Below are 27785 nucleotides of genomic sequence, written 5' to 3'. Positions count from 1 at the left end.
AACCTAATGTGCTGTCAATGTAAAACACTCCAGTTTCAGAAAAGTGAAAATGTGTGTGTCTTAAAAAGGAGATGAAAGACAAAAAATCTTTGGTCACTATCTGCCTCTTGTGTCTATTTTTCACCAAGTTCAGAAATTGGTGGGAAGAAGGATGCAATTAATTATCACCCTCGGATCTCCAGACATTTACACATACCTGTACACAGGGTATCTGTGTGTTTGCAACTGTTATAGCTGGGCTGTGGAACCTGCCAGCCTATGGGTTACTGATCATGTCCACTGAGCACTGAAGACCTGCATTTATACATGTGAATCATTGAGCATGTGACACCTGCACATACAGGCATTTTTCTGTGGGTGTGAATGATGTCATGGGTACCCTGTTTGTACTTGCTGTTTTTGTGTGTGAATGTGAATCATAGATAGCCCGACAGCCAGACACCCCACCCATCATCCTGAGAGGGCCACCAACTGTAAACCAAGAGAGACAAGAGGACAACAGCGTCTCTTTCTTGCTCCTCCATTCTCCTTGCGCTAGCTTTTCCTTTTCCAGGAGGAGGTCACCCAGAAGCCCCCCAGAGACAGGCCCCACCTTGCCTGTCTGGGAACAACAGGCAAAAAGCAATCTAGCAATTAGTGATAATTGTGTCTCTCTGACAAGCCGTTATTTCACCAGGACAAAGAAGGACCTCAAGGGGTTACAAGGGCCAGGAACAAGGTGGATGGGGAATTGTTCCTCCTGGTCTCTGGACCGGTAGAAGTTAGGGACTCCTCAGGGGAGGGCAGGCCCTTGGCTTTTTCCCCATCCCTTCTCCCTGCCCTCCTCTCCTGCTCTCTTTCTCTCCCTTATCCTTGAGTGCCCAGGCAGGCCTCATTTCCTCTCTTGCAAGGGAGTGAAATGGGTCTACACAAAGGAACCCAGATCTAGCCCATGGCTCAAGGCAGAAGCACAAGAATGGCTGACAGGGAACACCTGGATTTGCCAGTCCTCTGCCCCTGAACTCAACAGGACACATATTTTGCAGAACTGAGCAGATGTGGAGCTGCCTTAGAAAATGAGCTTCCAGAGGATAGACCTCAGCATCCAGCCCAGCACTGGGTCTCATGGATGTTTCCTAAAGACAGATGATTCTTAATCCCCCTAGTGTTCATGGAGGCTTATTGGGTACAAGGAATGTTGACAATGGGACACAAGGTCCAGAAGACATGGTCCCTTCCCACTTTCCTCTGGGAGCCTAACCCTACAGGAAGGAAAAGAAATCCCCACAAATGACTTTTAAAAAGAGTGCAATGATAAAATGCCATGAGAGAGAGACCAGAAAATGCCATGGAGATGAGAGACCACTGCCACCTAGGGAACCAGGATTTGCTTCCGGGAGAGAGAATATATGGATTGAACCATTCAGAATTGAGAAATAGGGATTCCAAGAAGAGCAGATGGATGCAAATTCACTTGGGGTCCAGGACATTATGATGAAAGAGGAGAAGAAGGAGGAGGAAGAGGCAAACGTCGATGATGACATAAAAATTTCTCATCACTTCTAGCACCTTCTCCTGAGCCCGGATGTAGCCACTATGCTTGTTGTTGCCTGACCAAGCCCAAGCCTCTTTACCTCTCCACACTCAGTACCTGGAATTGCTAAAACATAGAGGTGACCCAATCTGCCCTCCACAATAGCCAGCCATCGTGATATGGAAGGAGAGAGGTCTTTGGTCCTGACTCAGTTATAGGAAAGGGTGAGTATAGATGAGAAGATAATGAAAAAGAAAAAAGAAAAAAAAAGATAATACTTTAAATCTGTATAATACAGCTTTCAAAGCATTTTTATATACATTATCTTATGTTGGCAAAAAAAAAAAAAACAGGTAACATCGACCACGTTGCAAAGATGATAACCAGATTCAGAGAGGTGGGGGGAGAATAGCTAAGATTACTCAGCTGTCCTTCGCTCTATTTGCTGCCACATCACAGTGCCTGGAAGAGCACAGGTGGACCCACTTTGAGCCCATTTGAAAGGAAGCAGGTGAATGCCCTGAGGATTGATTTCTCCATAGTGTACTTTTCTAGCAGTTACCCAGAAGGATGGGAGGGGCCAGATGTCCAGCAAACCCATGGCCCAAGAGCCCTTGCTCCAAGCCCACTGTGCTTAATGCCACTTGGATCTATACCTCTCTCTGTCAGCAAACCTTCCACATTCCTGAGAATGTGGCCCTGGCACTGTATCAAGCTGTGTGCCCCCTGGGAATACAGCCACTCAAAAACTGGCAGAGGACCCCAGTTACCTACTGAGCAAAGCTGAGCCTTCCATGGTCTGGCCCAACCCAATTTCCTACTACCTGTCCCTGATCATCTTTTTATTCCACAACATGAGGATGCTCACCACTCATCCTCCAAACTTATCTACACTCCTTGCCTCTGCACCTGTGCTCTTTCAGTCCCTCCACCTAACACATCTTTCTTGCCTCGCTGCAGACCTTCAGGAGGTCTTCCTCCTCCTCCCATGTATAGCAGAATCCATCTCTTTCTCTATCAGCACTTTCTACCTCTATATTGCACTTATCTGTGCCCACCAGCTGGCAGGGTGATAGATGGATATCTCCGTGTCCCTCCAGTGGACTATGGGCCACAGAGAACCACCACCCAACAGGCCTCCTTTATTTTGGCATCTGCCCACTTCCCAACACATATACATGCATACACACACACAGTAGGTACTTAGTTCATATTTATTACATGTTGTTTCATCAGGTCTCAAAGTGCCGAGCCTTACATAGCAGGAGAGGTCACATCAGGGCTATCTGGGGTAGAGCCCTGGGAGTTCCCTGGGCTAGACACAGACGTAGCTGTACGGGACAGTAAAAGATGGATGAAGAAATATGCCCAGGCCTGCTGGGCATGGAAAGCCCTGAGGGAATGACCACCCTGACAGGGAAAACCCCACTAGCACCCCCCACCTCTGAGTCACGCCTTCCCAAGGAAAGGCTCTAAGGACCATTCGGATCCCCTGGAAATGTCAACACTCCCTGAAAGAGGGCTCCACTGGCCCAGAAATCTCCAGGCTGCCTGCACTTGTGATAAGCACAATAAATAAAACAATGAGACCCATTTAAAGGCACTTGTGAGACAGTAGAGCTTTGAGAACTTGACTTTGATGAGTTTGAAAAGCATAGGAAAAAAAGAAGAATGAGTTTCCTCTTGGGCCCAGGTTTGTTTACCCTGCTCCTCAGAAGCCCGAGCCTGCACACTTGAAGGTGTCAAATGGCCCTACATGTTTCTGAAAGTTTAGACCAGGCTACTGTAGGCCAGAAGGCACCTGCTTTCCCTATACCAAACCCCATGTCAGCACAGAAGAGGCACGGCAGCTCCCACTCCCTGGAGGGGCAGGAGTCCAGGCTTGAGCCCTCCCTTGGGGGTGTACAGAGGAGTTGGGAGAGCTCCAGGTAAAGGGAGAATCACAAGATGTGGGGGGCTATGAGATGCAGCCAGTGTTGCCTCTGTGGGTACCCCCTCCATGGGTGTTGAGAACAGAGTCCTGGCCCAGGAGTCTAGAGTCTATGACATGGGTCTGGGTCTGCCCCTCACTTGCCTGGTACTAAGTCTTTTTCTCCCTTTGAAACTTATCTTCAAAAAAAGTCATCTCCAAGGTGCCTCTGGACCCTGCCTTGACACTCTCTCTCTCTAAGCGGATGGTTCCACTAGGGGTCCCCAAGCTCTTGCCTCACCCTCTCCTCCCCAGCTTGCTTCCAATCCAAGACATCTGGACCCCATTCTGCAAGGGCCTAGCCCTCTCAGCTGTCAGCACACCCCTACCCAAGACCACACTTTATCATTGGGCCAATTTGAATTTCGGCATCACCCCAATGGCACTGGGGATAATGGCACAGAAGTATAGTTAGCATTTTTCCTTGGTTATTTTTCATCGACACAGTGAATAATCACAGGTAAGTGATACTTAGAAAAGATTTATTAAAAGTATATCTTACAAAGACAAAGCATGCCCCAAGAAGGCACATGATTTCAGCAAAGAGCTATAACTGAGTGCTGTAACAACCACCGCCACAAAGACTACAAAGACCCCCAGAAGTGGGAATTATATTTGGGCCATGATGGGTGGTTCCAAAGGCATTCTGATATGATTGGCAAGTGAGATCTTTTTGACTGAAACTTGGCTGCTATATAACTCTTTGCCTAGTGCACATATGCTTACCCAAAATTCTACTACCACTTGGGTGTTCTTTGGGCGGTCTCCAGGCTGAGCTCCTATTCTTTTGTTCCCCTGTCGATCTTGTCTGAATAACTACGTAACACACCCATCTGGCTGGAAACCTCACTGTGGCACCTCGAGGTGTTTCCCCTCATTCTGGAAACTTGGAACCTGCTCTCAGGGGCCCGGTCTCCACCCTGCATGCCCTATTCACGGCTAACAGCAATACTAATGCAACCTGTTGTTTCATGGTCACTATGTGTCCTACTTGATAGGACCCTTTCTACAGGCGAGAGAAAACTGAAGCTTGAAAAGATTAATTTGCCCTCCCGTTGCCTTCACAAGGAGCCTTGGCATCCATTTCATCCTCACAACAGGCCCACCAGGTGGGCAGCCAAATAATCCCATTTTAGCAACAAGGAAATGGAAGCTGAGAAAGGCGGAGCGACTTGCCAAGATCACAGCTAATAAGGGGTGGTGCTGGGGCTTCGGTCCAGCTCCCCAACTGCCCTGCCTTCCAATGCCCTCTCCCACTCTCCTCTAGGCCAGGTGGCCTTCTGTAAAGCTGCTCCTGGACTCACATTCATGCTAAAGAAATGGTAAGGGCTGGGGATGTGAGGGGCAGACTGAACATATGTGAGCCCTGCTACTAACCCCACACGCTGCTGCACCCAGTCCCAGGATATCCAGACACACTCCTCCCCACTCATTGCCTACCACCTTTGCCACAGAAAAACAATCAGCCCACCACCTTCCCCTCTAGATCGTGCACAGAGTACAGCCAGACACTAATTGGTTCTAAGAAGTGATTGCTTCAAAGAATTTCCCATTGGACCAAGATTTCCCAGAAAAAAACAAACAGCAAGCGCTCTGGCTCCCCACTACCTAGAGAGCTGATGGGCCCAGAGATGGATTTTTCAGCCTGCCTGTAGGTGAAGCTGCTGTGACAGACAGGGCCGCAGAAGCAGCACACCCAGCCAGACCTGACTTCCTCCTCAGCCCGACTATACCCTCTGCTCCGACCCCATCTGGGAGCAAAGACATTTGAGCTGGAAGGCACTGAGCAGTAGGAGGCTACCCACCACTTACTGAGTAGGACCAGAGACGGGACATGTCCTCTTCAGAGTCACGCAGCTTGTTATATACACTAGACTGAGTGTATGGCTCCACACCACCCTGGGCTGTCCCTGACTCACTGTCACTCTGTAGCATGGGACTTGCACCAAGCAGGATGCCACCTGCCCACAGAGAAGGACAGGTGGCCTGATGTTCTGCAAGGAGCAGGGTGCCAAGGGAGTCTACCAGAGAACTCAAAAGATTCTGATTTGCATCCTCTGGCACACTTTCTTCAAGCACATGTGTGCTGAACACCTACTACGTTCTGGCTCTTTACCAAGCCTGGGTTTCCACGTAAAAAGGACACTGTCTTGCCTTCTCGAAGCTTATAGCTGTGGCAATGACAGACTTACTCGTTTATGAGTTCTGCAAGCCTTCCTCCCTACAGCCCCTGCCTTGTAAGAGGAAGGAGCCATGGGCATTTGGGCAGCCCTGGGCTTGCCCTTCTATAGTGTTGATGTTACCACTGCAGCAAGTAAGCTTGGATCAGAGGTCATGATGCAATGTGGATACCTGGCCCGAAATGAGTTTTTTGTTAATTTTGAAATAGTGTCCAACAGTCAAAACTCACATTTCTCATTAAGTTCAGATTCCTGGGTTCTTTCAATAAACTCAGGAAATCTGGTAACACCAAGTCCACATTTTTTCTTTCATTCATTCTCTTATTTGAATGGGCCTGGTCCCATTCTAAGTGCTGGAAATACTACAGTGAACAGGGCAATCAGTCATGGCTCTTGAGAAAAATCCCTTTAAGGGGCCATGATCAGCTGGAGTTGACCCCTTTGCAGGGCGTATTCACTCTAGTTTGCCAGTCTCCACCATTCCCTAGACCACTTCTCTCATTTATGATGTGCCTGGCCACTGAGTTTGGGCCCTTCTCCACCAGACCAGCTGATTAGAAAGCGCATAAAACCAAAGCAAACGTGACCTAAGGTCTCAGCTCTCTTTAATCTGTGTTGGGTGCAAGAGTGTTTGTCATACTGTGATCTGTGTTTGTATGACTATTTGAACATTTTTTCTCTTCTTTAGTTTAAAAACAAGAACGAAAGTGAATAGTTATTTGCAAGCAAAAATTAGAAAGGTGAAGGAAGAAGTGAAGGAAACCAGAGTGAGCAAGAGCTATGTTAGGGGCAGCTTTGGGAAAGGTTAGAGAGAAGGAAATAGAATGTGGTGATGCTGCCACACTGTGTGGAATACTGAGAGACAGAGAAATGAAGAAAAGCTTTTTGATTGTTTTTAAGTTTCACTATATGTTAGGAATGAAGAATGTCTCTTTGGTGTTTTTCAAGTGGTTTCATCATCAAAGATTTAAATGATTTTTTGATGCTTTTGGATGCTTGTCACCTGCTTCTTTTGAATGTAACACCGCAGGATGGGTATGGGGAGAGACCATCAATAAAGCATAGTAAGTTCCAAGATAAGGAAGTACAGGGTTCTGGGGTGGCTCCTGAGAGCACTGCCCCTCCTGATTTGGGAATCAAGAAAGGCCTCGGGAAGAAGAGCTTCAAACTAAAACGTGGATAAGTAGATGTTGGGCTGACACAAGGAGAAGGTGATGAGAGGAGGAAAAGAAAGGAATATTCCAGGCAGGGGGAACAGCTTTGGAAAGCCTTCGAGGGCAGATTCCAGGATCTAGGTGTCACTCAGTTGGCCTACAGTAGGATGAAAGAAGAGATGGGGCTGAAGGGGTGGGCAGGGACCCCGCTAGGCCTTCTGAGCTACACAAGAGCTCACGGAATGTGTCCAGTGGGCAATCAAGAGCCATCGAGGGCTTTAATCAGGGGATAATGTGGTCAGTTTGTATTTTTAAATACTGTTCTACAGGAAATGGATTTGAGGCAAAATGAAGATAGGCAGACTAGGAAGCTCTTGGAATAGATCAGGCAGGAGACAACCCTTGGGCTGGGTTACTGGCAAAGGAAATGGGAATAGTGCTTGATTCTAATGACATGTAGGAGACAGAGGACAGTGTGAACATTTAATTCAGTGCCAAGTCCCTGGCACCCAGCATGCTTCCTGTGCTCAGTACAAATGTAATGAATATGTATTGAATGAATGAATAAATGAACCAAAGACCTAATAAACAAATAAATAAGCAAATAGTGGTATGCCAATATTACCTTGCTTAAAACTCATTCCTCCATCACACAATGTTCCAAAAAAATGGCTACCAATTCCTGAAGGCCTACTATGTGCTGGGTAACAGTATTAGAAACTTCCTACACATCATCTCTACATTATCTCTAAACTCACAAAACTCCTACATTTAGATTTTATTATTCCCATTTTGCAGGTCAGGAAACAGACTTAGAAAAGTTAAACACCTTACTCACATTCCACCAGGGAATAGCAAACAATTAAATTCCCACCCAGGTATTTTCTTTCTACACCTTTTTCCACAGATTCTCAGATGATCCCTTCCGGGTTGCAGTAACTTAGATACCCAGCTGCCTCACTTCTATTTCCCCGACCTTGTATTGCAGGTAAAAGGAAACAGCTACCAAGTGAAGGAAAAGATTGGAGAATATGAACCTCAAGTTCTTGAGCATTTAGGTTGGTCTTTCGCTAGTCATCTTCAACATCACCAATAAAAAGTGAGCACCTACTGTATACCAACAACTGTGCTAGACAATAGGGATATGAAGTAGAATTGGGTATGTTCCTTGTCCTGGGGAAACTCATCATCTACTGGGGGAGAGGAGTGATTGGGGAGTGACCTAGGGTTTTGTAACAGCGTGTGCAAAGGCTCAGACTGGTCAACATGTTGGGCACATCTTGTGAGACTAAGGTGTGAAACCTGTGAGGGAAAGTGGTAGATGAGAATGGAAAAGTGAGCAGATGAGCACCTGGATTAGGGTGATAGTGATGAGGACAAAGAGAAGGGGACAGAAGTTAAAGATGTTTCAGTGATAGGCCAGAAAGAACAGTGATCACTTTGTTATGAGAATGAATGGGCCACTGCCCACCTGGACATACTGAAGAATCTGGGTATTTCAGCCAAAACAGCCACCTAGCAGGCCCCTCTCCTCAGTCCCAATGTGGATACTGAGACACTTTATTGTTCCCAGGGCCAATGCCTCAGGAGAAGACCAACTCTCTCAATACATACAGCTCCTGTTACTTTTGCTGCTCTTCTTACCTGTCAAAATTCACAAATCTGATCAACCCACTTGCCCTCAAACCAAATAACTCCATCTTCGGCTAAATAGAGAAGAAAAGATTGAAGATTTGAAGAGACACTTATTTATCTCTTTACCAGACAGTCTAATGAATAATTTCATGTTTGCAAAAGCTCATTTTGAAATTTGAAGACAAGAGATATATTGCCAAGGCAGCTCTAATACTGCGACATTAATTTTGCACTGAAAGATTTACTCAAAAATTAGATTTTACAATTTTAATGCCTCCATTCTTTTCTTTAAATAAGCTGTGAAATACAGTTAATTAGACTTAAACCCTGGAAGCTTAGACGTTTGAGCTTTGGTGTAAGCTACAAAAGAAAGCAAGCTTTTTCACTTGCAAATTAAATCTAAATTCATTACATGCCTAAACCTATACCACTTGCAGAAATCCTACTGGGCTGAGGAGGGGTCTTCCTGAGACTCCAGATGTCTCCCTACAGAATCCTGGCTGCAGAGAACGATTGGATAAAATGAAAGGGGAGACAGACGGGAGGTGGAAAAAATAGAGGGCATCTGACAAAGTTGTCTTGGGCAATGTTAGGGTATTCTTAGGAACATCAGCCTAAAGTATTGCTTCTTGGAGAAAAGAAGGTTCTGTGCTAGAAAAAAAATAGAGAAGTGCTGCATATCATACTCCCTCTTAGAGAATTACAAAGTTCAAAGAGGTAAAACAAATAAGCAAATAAACAAAAATTGGTTAACTCCATTTCATTCAGAATTTCTCTTTCTTTGGAAACACCTAGTATCAAGTCTATCCATTGCTCTGCAGAACATTGTCTGCTCTGGGCTCTGGCAGCTCCACTAGGACCACATTCTTCTCCTGGACATGGCTGTGGAGACCCAGGCCCTCTGTTCTCTTCCACACTTTCTACTGATCTGTGAAACAATCACATACACAGCCAGCTCAGAAATACAAAATTGAATCCACAGCAGGTCAAGGAATTTGGGGGCCCAATAGATATAGTACAGGTACTCAGCAAAGTGATTGTGCCTACTGGACACTGCTTAACATGTTGATTAGAGAAACAAACAATTCAAAGGTGTGAGAAAGCCGAGGAAACACTTAGCCCAACAACTCACCTAATGCTAGAATCCCTTCCGCCAAACCTGTGATAGGTTCATTCGGCGCTAGATCACTTCTCAGGATAGGGAACTCACTGATCTCTGGAAGTCCATCGCATCTCTGAACAGATCTGACTTCATGTTTAGATATAAGGCTGCCTCCCTTTAAGACTCCTCAGTGGCCCAGAGATGAACATATCCAGGATCCTACCAGATAGGCTTCAAATTAGCTGGATTTAGGGTTCTATTCCCAGTAACTCTGTTTTCTCCCATTTATGACTTCTATTTTGGAGTCAAAGACCTCCAGCTTGTGTCTGATTCCATGGCCGAGCTCCTTTACTCATCCATCTGGTGACCATGGACTCCAAGGAGAATGTAATGAAACCAATGAGTCTGCTTCCCAGAATTGTTCAATATTAGAAGCTTCACAAATGCGTTGAAGCCTGCCCATCAGCCTGTCTATAAATTCCTAGCAGAGGCAACTTGATTTGATTGCTGCTGTTGGCTAAACCTAATCAACCCCAATTGACTTTAGAGAATTTTCCAAATGTCCACCGTGTGCCTTCATTTTGTGCCCTTTACAATTCAGAACACCACCCTTTCTTTCCACTGCCTATTATCCTATAATTCATCTTTAGAGAGAAACAATAAAAATGATAACAACAATAATAATAATTCCCCTTTACTTTTGCAGTTTACAGAGTTGTGGCAAAATTTATTTTAGTTGAACTTCACCAACACCCAAGTCATAGGAGTTATCTTTTGCTTTTAACAAAGAAAAAAAACAGACTCAGAAAACTTGAATGATGGACCTGTAGCAGAGCCAAGAAACAGTTCCCTTAATCCTAGTTCAGTATCCTTATAGAATATTATGCTGCCTCCAAACATAAACCCCAAACCCCACATTTTCATATAGTACCCATAGCCCTCAATACCACAGAGGGGAGTAAAGGCTATTTATTCTTTGTATAACAAGTAAAAGGACCTAATGTATTTTGTATATGCTTGCTTGGGGTTTTAAAATGCATGGTTCAGTAGTAGTATTGAACTTGCAGCTATGTAACTTTGAGCAAGGTATTTCACCTTAGGAATTAACAGCAGAGCTGAAGTCATGGAGCTCCTGGGAGGACTAAATGAGATAACACACATAGAGTGCTTGGCACATGGTATACATTCAACAGATGTTAGACTGAAAAGGAATGTGGCCCAGGGAAGCCAAAAAAGTCTTCCTGAGAGAGGTAAGAATAAAATTGGGCTCAGGAAGTGGTTGTAGCTGTGGGTATGTGGAAGACAGAATGAAGCCTATGAAAAGGTGTCTAGGCAGGAAATTGCAAAGAATGTTGGAGGTGGAGGGTGGGGGAGAGTTATAATAAGCTCCAGTCTTGAGTAGTAAATGTTTCATGGGTAGAAAGAGCAGAGACTGGGAAGTAAGGTAGATTGGGGCTTTGGAGTTTGGACTTGGTTCTGAGGCCAAGGGAAGTCGTTGAAGGTTTTGAACTAGAGAGTGATGAAGGATGATGGTTAGTAAACTGACTCATGACTAGAAGAAGGTAGAAGAAACTAGAATGTAGATAACTTGGAAGGTTATTACACTGGCCTGGATGATAGAGATGTAAACTAATCTCTTACATCCCATTTCACTCTAGCAAGTGGCCCTGCCTTATTCCCAATCTCCAAGTGCCCCTGCCATCCTCACCCTGAGTACCCTGGGAATAATTACTGGGCCTCTGCAGTGGGCCCTATTCCAAGATTCCCATTCTAATGGCCTGATTTATAATGCCGTTTCAATCTTAGCCAGGGATAATTCTTAACTGTTGTTTTCCTGGGACTGGACGCCTATACCTGCTATAACTCATCATGTTGTAAATACCAGTTTTATAGCAGCTTTCCCATGGTCCTGAATTCACTTACAGGAACGTTCAACCTGTCGCCTACCATAGGCAAGGTACCATGCTAAGTTGCTGTGGAAGGTGAAGAATTAGGTACAAGTTCACAGCCTCTAGGACAATCCAGTACAGAAGGTGAGCCATATACAAGAATGACTATGATATAAAGTCAGGAAGGTTCAAAGAGCCTTTTAGAACAGCTTTGATAAACAGCTATGGCTGTCCCCCTCCCCCCCCCCAAAAAAAAAAAACTGAACCGAAAAGCCTTCATAGGTCTCTATTTATTTGGCCAATATGACCATTCCCATCAGAGCTTTATGCCACTCATCTGTGAAGGAACAGCTGCTATAGGAATGGTCACGATCCCTTCCTGACCTTGCTCTATGCCTCCTCTTCCATCTCTCTGCATACGCTACATACATGCTTAAACCCCACCCAGCCATTGAAGCATATCTCCCCCCTCTTAGGTCTGCAAACACACCCACACTGGGATTGGGGTGGGGGAAACCTTTCAAGGAAAACAAAAGAAAAATACCAAGGACTATAAAAAGAAACATGTTTGCAGAGTGCTTGTTTCTCATTGCAAATTGAACATTTAGCAAAATATTGACTTGGCGGCCACAGCCCGGGAGGCCGCCTAGGCCCTGATCTCTTCTTGTCATTTCACCTTTTCTTTGCTGAATGCTTAATAGATGTTTGGATTTCTCTCCAAGCAGGTTAGGGTTGGCTCTGCTCCCAGGTCCTTGTCTCTGAATTTGGGTCCCTAGTTACTCCCATTGGGCCAAACTGCTCTTTCAAAGCCCTAGTTCTGCCCCACATGGCCTGTTTTTATTGGGATGCTGCTCCCAGCCCCATCTCAGCCTGGGCTTCCCTGCATTAAACCAGCATATCTTTCTTTGCTTCCATTCAAGACCTTCCTGATTTGGCCTGGAATAGTCCTCTCACCCACTCACCCCCTTTGCCATATGTATGCTTGCTTTGCTGATCACTAAGCATCAGTTAATACTTATTCTGTTCCCAAGGAGGCTCAGCTTCAGCACCCTTGTTCATCCACACTTTGCTCTCATCAGTTTCCAGGCAGCCTTTGGAGCTAACACCATCTTTCCCTGGCTGAATCACACTGCCACCTTCCAAGGATTAGAAACAGACACCAAGTCTCTTTTTGCCTATAAACACTCTTCCTTTCACCACCCCCATCCTTCAGTCTTCTTGAGTGTACAGCAGAGCTGGCTTGTCTAAAGTAACAAATTGAGGAATGCAACAGTACCCTAAGCATCTTTGCTGCCTCCAGCCACCACCCCCACCCCCAACACACACACATACACACATACAACCCCTCGTCTGTATTCCCTGGTGTGGTAGGAGAAAGAGCGTCCACAGTACACATCTGTTCCACTCCCCAGCTTTAGACTCACAGTGACTCCCATTGCCTTCGCTGAAAATCTGCTTCCTTGACACAGCTGACAGTGCCCTGCATGATGCATTTCTCTCCTGCCTTCCCAGCCTCATCCCTGGGCAGGCCCCATCACATACCTTCCTTCCAGCCATTTGGGTTGGAGGTTACCACATGTGCCCTGCTCTTCGCCCATCCCTCTGCCTCCTACCTAACCCTCCCCATACACCTAAAAAATGCCCATTCAACCTCCAGCTCAAACATCACCACTACCAGAAACCCTCCTGGACCTCTCTAGATAGAGACAGCCACATTACTCTCTGTGGATCCCACAGCACTGTGTTTGGACCTGAATTACAAGATGATGCCATTTCTATAATTATGTATGTTCTGTCTCCCCAAGATATAAATTGTGGCCAAGAGCTCAGACTCAGAGTCTATCAGAGTAGAGATCAAGCTCCAGATCCATCAGTTACCAACTTGGCACCATTATATAAAACACACCTTAGTGTCAGTTTCCACCTGTATAAAATAGTGGTAATGATAAAAGACCTACTTTATCAGCTTGTTATGAGGATTAAATGAGTTAATGAAATAAATCATATTGCCTGGTATATAGTAAGCAGCTATTCAACATTGACTCATTCGGGTTTACTCTGAGACCTTAATTTCTTGTCACATAGAACAATAACTACATTCATTTAGCATTTACTAATTTTACTTGTATCGACCCATTTAATGTTCATAACTACATGAAGGTGATATTTTTGTTATGCCCATTTTGCAGATGAGGAGACAGAGACAAAGAGACTAACTTACCTAAGTTAGCTCAGCTGGTCAGAAGCAGTTTCAAACCCAGGAAATCTCGCTCCACAGCCTTCGACCCTAAGGACTATATCCTACTGGCTTTTTGGATATTTACTAAACATTTAGTCTAAAAAATTAACCAATCAATCTGTTCAGATTGTGTCCATAGTGCCTAGCATGGACTCAACATGGACTGAGTTATCATTAATAGCTATTGACTAATGAGGAGAAGAAATTGCAAGAGCAGGGAACAAGGCCTTTCCCTGTGATCAGTTCTCCCCATTTCTCCATTTGCTCTGTGAGCTCCAGTTGGAGTGGACTAACTGTTCACAATATACAAGTACAGTAAATAGAGCAGACTTCCCATTCACTAAGAAAGGGGAGGAAGGCCCCTTACAAGCTCAGGCAGTCACAGCCTCTGGTCCTCCCCAAACTGCCCCCAGACACCTGCAGTTGTCGGCAGAGAGAGGAGGGAAAGAGCGAGCCCAGACAGAGAGAGATAGAGAGAGCATTTGACTCATTAGCTGCATATTCAATTCTGATGCTTGAACCTGACGGAATCTGAGTAAGGCTGGAGTAATGAATTAATCCCATGAAAGAAGACAGGTCTGCAGCTCCTCAGCTATTAGCAGCCCACTGTGAAGGGAAGCCCTACTGAGTAGACATGTGCCATAGAGTGAGTTTGTTCCCCACCACCTGGTTTCTTTTGGAACTGCCCTGACTTGGCCCAGGAAAACTTGCACTTGATGGCTGTTCAATACATTTGCCAACTGAGAGACTGATTAAAGAGTGGGTCATTCCCCCAGGTTCACTAGGGCCAGGGAGAATCATCATATAATTTTGTACCCCAGTTAGCCTCCTCATATCTCTTAGGGGTCATCCAGTTCAGGCCTCTGCCTTTGCCTAGGTTGCAGATCAGGGTATCTCCTATTGACAAATCACAAAGGCAAAGTGGTTACCCATCTCCCCAGATTTCTTTTTTCTTTTCTTTTCTTTTCTCATTCCTTCCTTCTTTTTTTACTTTCTTTCTTCATATTCTCTCTCTCTCTCTCTCTCTCTCTCTCTCTCTCTCTCTCTCTCTCTCTCTCTCTCTCTCCCTCTCTCATACACACACACACACACACACACACACACACACACACACACTCCCCAAATCCACCACTCTCCTTTCCAGTCTCCCTGGCTACCCACATTTTTATTGATGCCAGATTCAGGCATCAATAGGATGGTGTTGGCATGAATCTCCCTCAAAAAAGAGAGATAAGAGAGGGGGAATGACAGAGAAGAAGAAAGGCATCCTGAATCCCCCGGCTCTTTTCTTTAGGCTGGGCTGTCTCTAACCCCAGGCCACAGAATTCATCGCTCACTCTGATTCAGTGGGACAGTTATTTTATATTATTAAAATAAGAGATTATCACCACCACCAATCTCCATCTCCTTTCCAATCTTATCTGAAAAACAGGCATTGCCTCCTGCTCCCAGACCCCTAATTCTCTCTGCCTTGGCTGTTAAATCATTTAACCTGGCAAAGTGTCGGGAGATGCATTTTACATGAGAGACATGAGGCAGGATAAATCTGGGCTGACTGAAGAAGCTGAAAAGAAATATCTGAAGTGCGGCCAAGGGTCAAAGGAGCCTTGGATGGGATGCAGAATCAGAAAGGGAAGGGTCTCCTCCTCTCGCCTCCTGCTCAGGGCATAAGAGAGCCAAAGCCTGATGCCCCTTCGCAGAGAGGCAATTGAAACCTAAAACAGACACCAGCAATAGGGGCCAGTGGACACCATGCAACTAAACCTTCTCTGGACTTCTGAGATGAAGCATTATTATGCATGGCCTTATCAGGCATTGGGACTGAGGTTAGACTCAGGATTCAGCATTCAACTTGACCCACTCAAAATTGAGCTGCAGAACTAAGCACAAGTAGAGCTGTCACAGAATGTCTGGGATATAAAGACCTCCAGGTACAGCTCCCTCAATTTAGAAATGAGAAAACCAGAGACCAGAGAGGGGTGGGAACTTAACCAATGGTACAATGTCCAGGACTTGCCTCCAGGTTTGAATCTTGGGATCCTGGCCTCTGGTCCAATGCCTGGCCCAATAGGCTTAAGATTGTTTCTGACCCTGGTATTTTTTGTATACTGATGCTTTGTAATTTATAAATGACAACTCTAGTTAATCAAGAGCCTGGGTTAAAACACAGAGAAGGTTCATTTACTCATGAATTCATGTTATCAACTTGTATTGAGGTTCTGCTTTGCATTAGCCCTGGGCTGGGTTGTGGGAATGCTAGTGTGGACCAGACACAGCTGTGACATCAGGGTTAGATAACCCAACAAGGCGAAGTGTGAAAAACATTGCAAGGTGTGTGCTTTTTGTTAGGAATATAATTTTCCCATATGTTTTATCAATCAAATGGAGATTTTACAAACCATTGTGTGAGAGTCTCATAAATACTTAAGTGCCCCAGAATTCAAGGTTGCTTATTTCCTACTTGACCTAGAAAAAGGAAGCAGTCTTTCCTAGGACATTTGACATGTAGATAACAGGTCCAGGGCTCAAACCTAGGAGTCCCACTTCAGCTGTGAAGTCAGACTACTAAATCAGGGCTGGTGAGCAGAATTGTTAGATCTAGCAAATAAAAATACACAAGACCAGATTAAATTTGAATTTCATATAAACAATGAATAAGATAGTTTTATATTTAACTCGGCATCCTATATTTTATCTGGCAACCCTTTGGGAATAGGAGAGAGCCACTTGGAAATTGGATGCACAGTGACTTGGGTGAAAGACACCCAGGCTCGGGAGCCAGGAGAAGTTCCTGGAGCCTCTGGGTGGCTCACTGATTTCCAGAGGAGGCTCAACCCTTCCTCCAGGACAACACCTCTCAACCCAACAGCAACACGAATGGCCTCTTGCAGCTGTGCTAACGATAACACTCTTCCCCAAACAACAGATTAATTGATTTAAAACTTTTAATGCCAGATGCTTGGTGGAAGCATTTTAATAATCCTCGAGCCAGAATTAATCATGTCTCCTGATCTTTAAGGAGGGCAGTTATTAAATCCTGCAGAGGCAGGAGATGGGGGCAGGGAATGGGAATGAGCCATTTTTCCTAGGTCTTTCTCTCTGCTCTTCTCTACTTATAAGCCCTGGGGCCAACCAGTGGGGTGCAGGTGGGTAGCAGAGGCAGGATGTTGGTCTGGGTGTGTCTGGAATGGCTTGAGGGGCAAGAAGGTGCTTTGCGTAGCCCAGGCCACAGTTAACTACAGAACCAGACACAAGGGTTCAGCTCCAGAACAGGGCCTCCTTTCTCCCTGAGGATGAGGCGTTTGCTGGTGAATTCCTCTCACTCCCTCCTTTTAACTGCCAAAGAACTTTAGAATATCCACTTCTCTGAATTTGGGCATGAGGAAAAGGAAAAAATAGGCTCCTCCAGTGAAATCAGAGGCTCTTCTGCCCCTCCATGCTGCAAAGAGTCTTCCTGTCTTCCTACCTCCATTCCCTCCTCGGCACAGCCCCCTCCATTGCCTTCATTGCCCCTTATTTTTGCCCCTCTCCACCCACTCTGTCCCTGGGCTCTTTTCCTTTCCCTACCTTGATCCAGAAATCACCTGAATTCCTCCCTTGTGCCTCCAGATTTCTATCTGCCTCTCTCTTTTTCAGCTTCTTACACCTATAATGAGCCAAGCCTGCCACCAACCCAAGTTCTTTTCTGTATATCCCTCCTATTCAGTAGATTATTGTTACCCTTTGTTTACAGAGGGGTAAACTGAGGTTAGGTTATGTTACATGGTTTGTCCACAGCCGTACAGCTGTGTTACAACAGCCTTGAGCCACATTTCACCCTGAAGGCTTCCTGCCCTGTGCCCCCTATACCCTCCTGGCTTCCAAGTTCCTAAAGTAGGAATAATTAGAGGGAGCAGATCTTGCATACCAAGTATTTTGCCCTATTCAAAGCTCCTAAGTCTGAGTCTACCCATGCAGGGCTGTCAGGCCACCTGAATATATTTGTGAAGCGACAAAAGGGAGCTCGGGGCTGGGGCAAACCTGTCTGGGCACCTAAGCCTCCTGCTAACTAAGCCAAGCAATTCCACTTCTCTTGAGAGTCACTCCAATTACTGGGGGTAGCAGTGCTCCCATGTAACCTCTCACACCCTCACAGTCCTCAGCATGGCCATGGAGATATTAAGCAGTCAGGCCTGCCAAGGGTCTCCACCATGTACGAAGTCAAGCTCAAAAGGGACATAACCCCAAGACAACCTTGAGGGCAACACATTTTGCCCCCCTGAATTCTGAACACCCTTGGGCTCCCCCGGTCCCCCGATGCCCCACTGTCAAAGCTAAATCGATACTCTCTTTTTTCTCTGCAAGAACATCTCAGTAATCCTAATTGGTCACTATGGCAACCCCAGCTGCAGCTCCTCGTGGCCTCAATGAAGAGACAGAAGGATGAGAGGGGGTGAGATGGAGGTTAAGCCTACTTATTGTATAATGCTCTGCCTTTGATATCACCTAGATCCACATGCTAAGTACCTGGAAAGAAACAAAATCCCGTGTAAATTAGAATGATACCATCCAATCCCCTGCTTATACCCTCACTAGTAGCAGCCGATAAGGCCATTGTCTGCAGCCGCTGGGCCTGACCTCCTCTGCCTGGTGGTTGATGGGGTTTCAGTGGTGGGTCATATTCATCAGGGAGGATGGGCCGGGACTGTGAATCCAACAGGGTAAGGCGGCTGTGCAGGGTCTGCTGCTTGCAACAACCCCCCCCCCCCACCCACCCTTTCCAGGAGAGGGTCCAAGGGAAGAGAAGCAGGAAGAACACTGCACAGAGCCTTCCCCCGTGTCTCTTCTTTGGAAGAGAATCGTGGGGCCGTTACTCTATTTTCTCAGCAGATGGGTCATTTCCCATCTAGTTGAGGTACCCTCAAAGCCCCAATCCTGCAGTGAGCTCAGGACTGAAGCCTTCTTCTCTCTCTCTCTCTCTCTCTCCCTCCCCTTCTCTTACACACACACACACACACACACACACACACACACACACACACACACACACTTCCTGCCTGCAAATATGTCTTCCCATCCAGGTACCCTCAGAAAAACCTCTGCTCTCTTCATTCTTCACATAATCCCTCTATTTCCAGGATGAAGTTTGGCTCTGCAGCTGTTGCCCACATTTGCCAGCTACCTCAGGTTCCTTCAGCTCTGCTCCCTCTATTGTATTCTCAGAGCCAGACTTCTTCTCCATCCCAGGGGAGGTAGATTCAGACTTTTTCTCCCAACACACTGCCCCGCTTATGCTCTACTTGCCTCACATGAACTTCTAACCAGTTTCCCACTTGCTGCAACAGAAAAATCCTGAGTTCATCTTCTACTCCAACTAGGGCCAGAGTCTGATCAGCTATCTCATAAGGGCAGGATTCAGTGCAGCCTCTCTTCTAGTCCAGCTGCCTAAGGTCCATTTGAGCAGTTTTTGACACTATCCTGTGGCTGCCAAAGAGATGCCTCTGCCAGGAGTCCCTCCAAGTTTCTCTATGGTGCATTTGGGTCTTCTCCCCCTTGGAAAATAAAGGCCTGTGGACACTGAATTTTTCTTAATGTTAAACAGAATGTAAGAAAGCCTTGGCCATTCTGGCTCTCTTTGTCTGCCCCTTTTATGACTTCTTCATCAGCATACACAACACCACATCAGTGGTCAACCATCCATTTCTGAACTCTAATCAACACCTAAGACTTTCCTTGCTTTCTGCCAATCCACCCTGTCAACCACCCTTCTTCTAACCATTTAGAGGGAACTTTTCCATGTACCAGGCACTTTTAGGAATACAGAGAACCAGAGAAGTGTTCCCACTTTCTAATCCAAAAAAAGATCAGAGCATTCATCTGTCCTGTCTAGTCTATAGAAGATAAAGCTTTTCTCTTGGTTGTGTCTAGGAACAGAGAGACAGAACAACTGTGGTGTGGTGGGAGGAGATCCACTTTGGAATCAGACAGATTTTGTTACAAAATCTTAGACAAATTATTCAACATCTCTGAGCCTGAGCTTCATAGAGATCATTGTGTCTGGATTGAAAGTTGTTGTGAGGAGCGAATGTAATATAGCTGGAAGAGGATCTGTAAATGAAGAAACATAAATGTAAGGAACTATCAATATAACAGCCGTGAAAGGAACCTGAGTGTCTTGGCCTTGGGTAGATGATTCCCACATTTCTCCCCTCATGGAGCCTGTTTTGGGAGAGAAGGAATCACTATTCTCTATCAGGCCATAACCCTGTGCATTCTTGCCTTGTCCCCTTGTTGGTCCAGGATGAGTAACTGAAGTTAGAGACTTAGAGGTGGAATTCTTCCTGTCATCCCTTGCCCATATACAGGTGGAATGACTATATCCTCTTGCCTAAGATGTGGTGATTTTCTTTTCACCTCCAAATCCCAATCCCAGCTGCCTAGGTATGTGTTCCTACCCCATGTTCTCATTAGGTAATTTTTGATAAGGGATGTAGGTGTAGGCACATGTCAGATACATCATGTGAGCCCAACATCCCCTGTGACATTGGTAAAGCAAACATTGTGCTTATCCTCATTAAACAAATGAGAAAACTGAGGTAAGAGAGGTGAAGTGACTTTTCCAAGGCCGCGGAGCTAGTGAGTTGCAGATCTGAGACTTCTGATTCTCAAATGCAAAACCTGTGCTCTCTCCCACTGTAACACAGCTGCCTGCCTCCTGAAAGCTTCCCCCTGTGGCCCACTCATCTGCAGTTCTGGCAGGGTAAACACTTGAAGACGGCCCTTTGCTCAGAGGGCATGTCTAGTAGAATATCAGGTCAGGGTTCATCTGCATTTTTGGCAACAGAAGGCTGCCAAGATAATAGGAGCCCCTTTGTGCTCCGTGGGGCTGGATGGGAGTGAGCGGATGTCTGAAGGAGATTACAAGCAGTTATGGATATTGCTTGTCATGCTATCATCAGCAGACGCCTTTTTCAATTGACTAGTTGCTTGTATTTCCAGAATAGGGAATGCCAGATGTATTTACTGAACTGAAAGACAGTGCTGAAAGCCCTTGGAAAGATATCCAGCTGTCGAGTATCAGTAGAGGCCAGAGTAGTTTAACCCCTGGTGGCCTAGTAATCAGAATTCCTGGGAGCCAAGGACAAATGGACAAGTCAGCCCTCATCTAATAAATGAATGGAGACTTAAAAATCCTTTCTAAGTTGCTTGTTTTGGAATTCAAAATTTACTTTCTTATGTAAACAATGTTGTTAGAACTAATATTTATTGTGCTGTTATGTTCTAGATGGGTTCCAGGCATTCTGCCCACATTATCTTTTATTACATCACCACCTCATTATAACCTTACAAAGTGAGAGTGGCAAATACTGGTTTGTTCACTCAATTGGTAACCCTTTACCCTTAGGCACACAGTTGGTCCCTCCTCAGCTTTCTTTATATTAGGTGCAGCCATGTGACAATGGAATGTAGATGAAATCACGTGCACCACCTCCTAATCTGGCCTCTAAAATGCCTCCTGTTCAATTCTTTGTGTATGCTCACCTCTTTCATCTGTCTACCTGATGCAGAGGATCCAGTGGAAGGCTCTCAAGTTCTAAGGAATTATATCCACTAAATGGAAGGATTCAGGGTCCCTGAATGACCGCATGGACCCAAACCCCACTACTAACCTATGTTGGACTATGTATGCCATGTATGAAAAATAAAACTTTATGCATTAATCCACTGAGATTTGTTAAATTTTGTTACTGAAACTCATCTACCCTAATTCAGGAACTACCAGTAAATATCAACAGCCCCCATTTACAATAGAAGAGATTGAAGCTCAGAGAGAAATTTTTACATGCTCAGGATTACATTGCAAGTATGCCATGAAGCCGAGATTTGAATGCAGGTATGTCAGACTCCAAGGCCAGTAATTTGTCATGCTGTCTACCACAACTGGTGGTCAGATCCCTGGGCCAATCAAAAAACTCTATTTTGCCAACAAAATACCCAATGAATTTCTCAACTACCCTTAGCCATTGCCCATAGCAGTTTCTGTGGGACAATGATTGAGATTGTACACCTGACTCTGAGAACATATCCCATCACCACCACCTCACCCCCAACAGCTTTGGAGGAAACTTCAAGCCTGCATATAAGAAGATGCTTCTGTAGATACAGAGGCTTTTTCATCAGGATAAGCCTCTGGACTCTGAATCAGAACAGAAGAGCAGTTGTGCCCATGGGAATGAGGGGCCCACACTCAAACTTTCCCTGTGCATCCCATGTAGCTCTTGCTAGGTTAGATTGTTGATAGGTTGGGAGTTTGCCTGTGACCTAGGACAAGCAGGTCAGTTCTGGTTCTTAGTATTTTTCTGTATTGATCCTAGAAGCATGGATCCTAGAATCATTTTTTCTGAGACTGAAATCCAAATGCATGATTAACCAGTTAAGGTACATTTATGGTGACAAGGGGAATGAATGTTTAAAATTACAAGTGATCTGGAAACCCTAAGAACTCTGATTACTGTAGGCAGAGGAAAATCCACATTTCTTTTCTGAATGGACTCATCCAGAGGAAACGAATTGATTCTTCAATGTATCCTAAGTGTGTGATGCATGCCCATCGATGTACTAGTTCATGGGAGGGAGGGAGGCATGCCTGCCCTCCAAGGGATGATAAGCTGATTAGAGAGACCAAACTGAAATATAGGAGACAAAATCCTAAAAAGTGTCCACTACCAAAGCCAGGGGAAAACCTCTCCAGACAGTTAATGTTAATTAGAATGTGTTCACATCTGAAACACTGACCTCACTATCCCTTTCAGATAAATCCAACTGCACATAAATCATCTATGCGAGATTCACTGAATATTTGGTAGGACAGATGAAGATTTACTTCATACTCCCCATTGATATTTCTTTTTAACATTCCCCTGGTTCTTACTTTACCCGAAAGCCCCTCTCTTTCTGGCCCTTCCTCTCTAACTGTCCACATACCTTCTCACTCCTTAATCCAACTTGGCTCCCAAATCTCTCACTGCTGCTTTATTACATAGAAGCATACAACCCTGTCGCAGATCCTGTCTTCAAATGTTTACACTTCAAGATGGCCCCTCCACTCAACACATACATAACCCTTAGCAAAAAAATGCCCTCTAGTTTCTAAAATGCATTCTAGGGGGAGGGTAGTATGTTACAAATATCCACTCAAAAATATTTCTAATATTCTGCTTATGGACTTTGCCCCTGCACAATCTTATCCAGGGCTTTGCCCACACGTGAGTCTGCTGTCCATGGTGCTGACCTGGGATGACAGGCTAGTCATCCTTTTCCTAGTCACCATTCAGCCATGGAATTGGATCACCTTACTCTGTCTGCTGTGAACCTCACCCCGCTCATCTACAAAATGGGATTGTTAACAGCCCATATCTCACACAAAGCACTTAGCATCACATCTGGCACAAAGACTTCAATAAACTGTAGTATTTATTATAAATATGCTGTTATTCTACAAGCCCAAGAACTATTCCACATCTCCCATTTATTCATTGCCACTTCACCAACATATCCTTTCCACCAAAATCCATTGCTAAGTAGTATTTTGATAAGTGATGGTACTCTGCTACCCTCATCTTTCTCACCATACCTTACTTTAGAGTGAACGCAGGTTTTCCAAGGTTTTTTGCTTTGATAGTGAAAGAGAAAGAGGAGTTAACAAAACAACTAACTGGTTTCACTAGTTGAAATATGAGAAGGGCTAACTTCAGAATTTTTTCAGCTTTGATTTCATTTCTTCATTGATTCATCTCTTGGCTACTCATTTGGGAATAAGAACCACTCAACTGCTTTTTTTCTTTTTGTTTTTCTTTCTTTTTTCTTTCTTTCTTTCTTTTTTTCTTTTTTGACTCTTGAAAGTATGTGTTCCAACAATTCTTTGTGCTTGCCTCTCTCATAGCACATCTAATGCTCTTTTAAAACTGTTTATAAAGACTACATTATATCCTTGTATCCTCAATATGCTGAATGCCAGCCACATTGTTCAGGCCCAAATGAAGAAATAAAGGAATAAATATATGATCAAAAGACAAATGAAATGTGGTAGCTTGCATTTTTCTTTTGCCCCAGTCTTGCACCTCTCCCTGTACCCACACGCCCTTTTCTATGTGTCTTTGCATTTTTTGCCCACTGAAGGAGTGGAGTAAATTTCCCTGCCCTTGACTTTGAGTTTACATATGTGAGTTTGGGGTGAATATGTGATAAAGCAGAAATGTCAGCGGGCAAGTACATTAAGAGGCCTTGCGCCTCTGACTTGATTATGCCCTGAATAGCTCAAGGTACAAGGAGAAATATAAAAGCCATGTAGAGTAGAGCTACCTGAGCTGCCACTATCTGAAGCAGAGCCACCCAGCTCATAGATCTGAAGATATGAAGCAAAACCACCTAGCTGAGTACATTCTAGATGAGTTACATCTCAGCTAATCTGCAGAAGTATGAGTGATAATAAATGATTATTGTTTTAAGTCACTGAATCTGACGGTTGATTTTTTACACAGCATTACTTGGACAATAGCTAACCAATACATAAAGGAAAAACACACAGTAGATATTTTTAATCATCTTCATAGTTTATGAAATTATGCATCTCACCTACTCTGAGTCTTGATTCCTCTTTCATAAAGTTTGGATAACAATATCTGGCCAACCTATCTCTCAAAGGTCATGGTCAATTTAAAATTATATAAGAGAGAACACAGTGGCGGATTAACTAGCAGCACTCAAATAAAGGAATATTATTATGAGGGACTGGTATTCAAAACTCTCTCCAAAATCCTGGTAAAACCATAGTCTCTAGCCCTGGAACCTATATATGCAGTTGAAATGGAACACCAGATGGCTAAAAATGACTATTTGGATCCACAAAAGTACTGGTAAAATTAATTTTTTCCAAAGGGGAATTTGAGACTGTCTCTTTCATGTCTGATCAGGAAATTCAACTGAATTCCTTGATTTGGGGAATGGGAAGCTGTGACTCTGCCCTACTCAATCCTTAATGCACTTTACCACACACACATGCAAAGGCTTTCAGCCTTTACTTAAACCTTTCAGTCAGTGGAAACTCAACTGCAAAGCAGCCTGTTTCAACTTTGGACAGCTCTAATTGTAAGAAAGTTATTCCTTATCTTCCCTAGGCCCCAGGCTAGGGCAATTTCCCTAGTTATAAGCTTCTCACAGCACTCTATACTTTTCCTTCAGAGCGTATATTGCTGATTATAATTTAAAAGTTGTTTGTGTAATAATGTGTTCAATGTCTGTCTCTCACACTGCACTTTCAATTCTTTAGTACCTAACATGAGAACAGTATATTAATAGGCGTTCAATAAACATTTATTGACTAGACAGATGAATAAGTTGTTTTTAAAATTATTAACAATATTTTATATTATCTTTACTTAACAAAGATTAACTGACTTAATAATGAATTAATAAATGAGTGGATAAATAAACAGAAGATAATACCTGTCTTTTGAACTTCCTCCCTGCAAAATTGTATTAATTCTTTCCTGAGGGTCCAACAGAGCAAGGCTCCTTCCTGTATTACCCCTTCATATTTTGAAGTAGTAGAGAGCTGACTCCTGGGAGATTCCTGATTAAAGAAACAAAGGGTTGAGAGTGAACAATTTACAATTCATATAACAAATATTTATTGAGCATATAGGATATGTCAAACACATTTATGGGTATTGGAGATACAGCAGGAAGTATAACAGACAAAAATAAATCCCTTATTTCATATTGTTTATTCTCCGTAGGAGGAGAGAGATAATAAACAAATAAAAAAAAAAACATAGTATATCAGATGGTGATAAGTGCAATGGAGAAAAATAAAGCAGGGAAGGAGAATAAAGAACCCAAGAGAAGACTGCTATTTTAAATGAGATTATCAGGGAAGGGCTTTTTGTGAAACTATTTGCACAAAGATCTGAAGTTGGTAACGGAGTGAGTCATGCAGATATTAGCAGTAAGAAGACTCTAGGCAGCAGAGAGCAGTGAGTGGAAAGTTTTTGAGATGGGAGCACACCTGGAAAGCTTTGAAAAACTGTAAGGCCAGTGTATCTAAATTAGAGTGAGCAAATAAGACAACAGTAAGAGATGGAGTCAGAGTTCATAGGGAGACTTGTAGCCATTTAAGGACCTCGGTTCTTACCACAAGTAAAATAAACAAATGTTAAGTGTTTTAGAGCAGAGGGTCTAGACTATAGACTAGCAAAAGCCAGAGCAGATCAGTTGGGAGGATATGATAAATATCTGAGAAAAATATCTGGCACTTATGCCAGAATGGTATTTATCCTCCTCTGCATCCCAGCACCTAGCACTTGGAGGATGCTAAATAAATATTGAAAGAATGAATGATTGGAAAGTTGGGAGTCAGAAAATGGTCTGATTTTAGAGTCAAAGAAATTAGATTTGCATTCAGAATTCCACAGTTGTTAAGTCTTGCCTATATCCTTTGAATTTGTTTTCCCTAGAATCTTTATCTTCAGTCTAAAAATGAGAATTAAAGCTTTTAAAGCATGTGTTAAAGTAATCATCTCAGCCAGACACAGAGACCACATCTTATATGATTCCTTTAATCTGTAATGTCCAGACTAGGGGAGCCCATAGAGACAGAAAGTAGATTAGCGTTTGCCAGGAGCTTGGGGAAGGGAGATTCTGAAGAGAAAAAAAGACATTAGGTAAAAACTAAGGAAATAACAATAAAGTATGGACTTTAATTAATAACAATGTATTGCTATGGGTTCATTAACTGTGATAGTGTTCCATATGAATATAGGAGGTTAATAATAAGGGAAATTAGATGTGGGGTTATATGGAAACTCTCTGCACTATATTTATAATTTTTATACAACTAAAGCTATCTAGAATAAAAACTTATTTTTTAAATAAAAAAAAAGAGTGATCATTCAGGCCTGGGAAATTGAAGAAAGAGGCTCAGTGGTTTATCAGCCAGGAAGCATGGAGTGCCTCCTTCCCCCCTGTAGAGCTGGACCCGCCCTGAAGACTCAGGGCTTCAGGCAGTAAGCCTGCCTTGGCCATCCTTCCATAATCCATTCTTAGAACTGCTCCTTTCTTTGTGTGCCCTGGGAAGTAAACTGATTGTTTAAGATCATAATAATAAGGTGAGAAAAACTTGATACAAAAAATATTTCTAAATGACTTTAACTAATATCCTCTGGGCTTCTGGGTAGGTAGTCTGGGTCCTGTCTGTGTACAAGCAAATGTGATTACAGCAGGACCTGTACTGGCCGGTCTCTCTGAGCTCCCAGCCCCCCAGGCCGCTGCCTGCCCTAACCACATTAGCCGCACTAGAGTCATCCATCAGACTAATAGGGGGCCTGGGATTGGCCCTGGCCCTTCTGCAAGCAGCTGGGCCCTGCCATCAGGAGACATCTGGCTCCTACTTCTTATAACCACAAAATCAAGGATATGGCTATGGAACTGATATACCTGTCTTGCCTCTTTCTCTTGCTTACCTTAGCCATCCTACTGCATCCTCAGAGCTGCTTGTTTGGGATGGAGAGGGGGCTCCTTGGTTCCTGTGGACAGATCAAAACTGACTGGGGTGAGAGGCTGTGCTTCTAGCCACCATCTGCCTCCCACCCCTAATTCAGCAGGTGCCCTCTCTTCTGCTCCTGCCATCAACTCCCCCCGCCTCCCTGGCCCAAGCCTGTCAAAAATAGAACTCTCTGGCAGCAGGAGCAGGACAGTAGAAGGGGCAGGGGGTCTTGTTTACCTAACACTGTGCTAGTTGCTACAAAGGTCAAGGCCCATCTGCCAGACAGCAGGTGCCAGGAAACCAGCTGCCTTCATGGCACAGGCACCAAACATTAGTGAGGGGCAGGTGGACAGACCAAGTAACTGCCCCCTGGTGCTCCAGCCTGTTACATACAAGCACATGTGCACGCACATGCACACACACATACACACACACACACACACACACACACACACACACACACTCACACCCAGAACTGACTGGGTAGGCCATGGGTAACTCATTTGCCACATGATTCATGGCAAATGTTGAGTCCTGTATTGGCTTCTTCCTGTCATTCACCAGGCCTACAAGCCACCATTC

At 44.3% G+C, this 27785-nt stretch overlaps 1 long non-coding RNA gene across 1 annotated transcript in view; it reads right to left on the bottom strand.

Annotated features, from left to right (window-relative positions):
• Positions 1–27406, bottom strand: part of LOC107505064 — a 37591-nt gene extending 10185 nt beyond the window's left edge. The window contains exons 1-2 of the long non-coding RNA XR_001595616.1: positions 27181–27406; positions 25166–25292 (exon numbers count right to left, since the gene is read on the bottom strand). This is a non-coding gene — a long non-coding RNA (uncharacterized LOC107505064). The remainder of the gene's footprint in view (positions 1–25165; positions 25293–27180) is intronic.
• Positions 27407–27785: the final 379 nt, after the last annotated feature.

Source organism: Rousettus aegyptiacus, unplaced genomic scaffold (genome assembly GCF_014176215.1).
Source record: "Rousettus aegyptiacus isolate mRouAeg1 unplaced genomic scaffold, mRouAeg1.p scaffold_m13_p_5, whole genome shotgun sequence".
NCBI classification, from domain to species: Eukaryota; Metazoa; Chordata; class Mammalia; order Chiroptera; family Pteropodidae; genus Rousettus; species Rousettus aegyptiacus.
The sequence above is the reverse complement of the archived record's forward strand: the minus strand, read 5'-3'. Positions and strand labels throughout refer to the sequence as shown.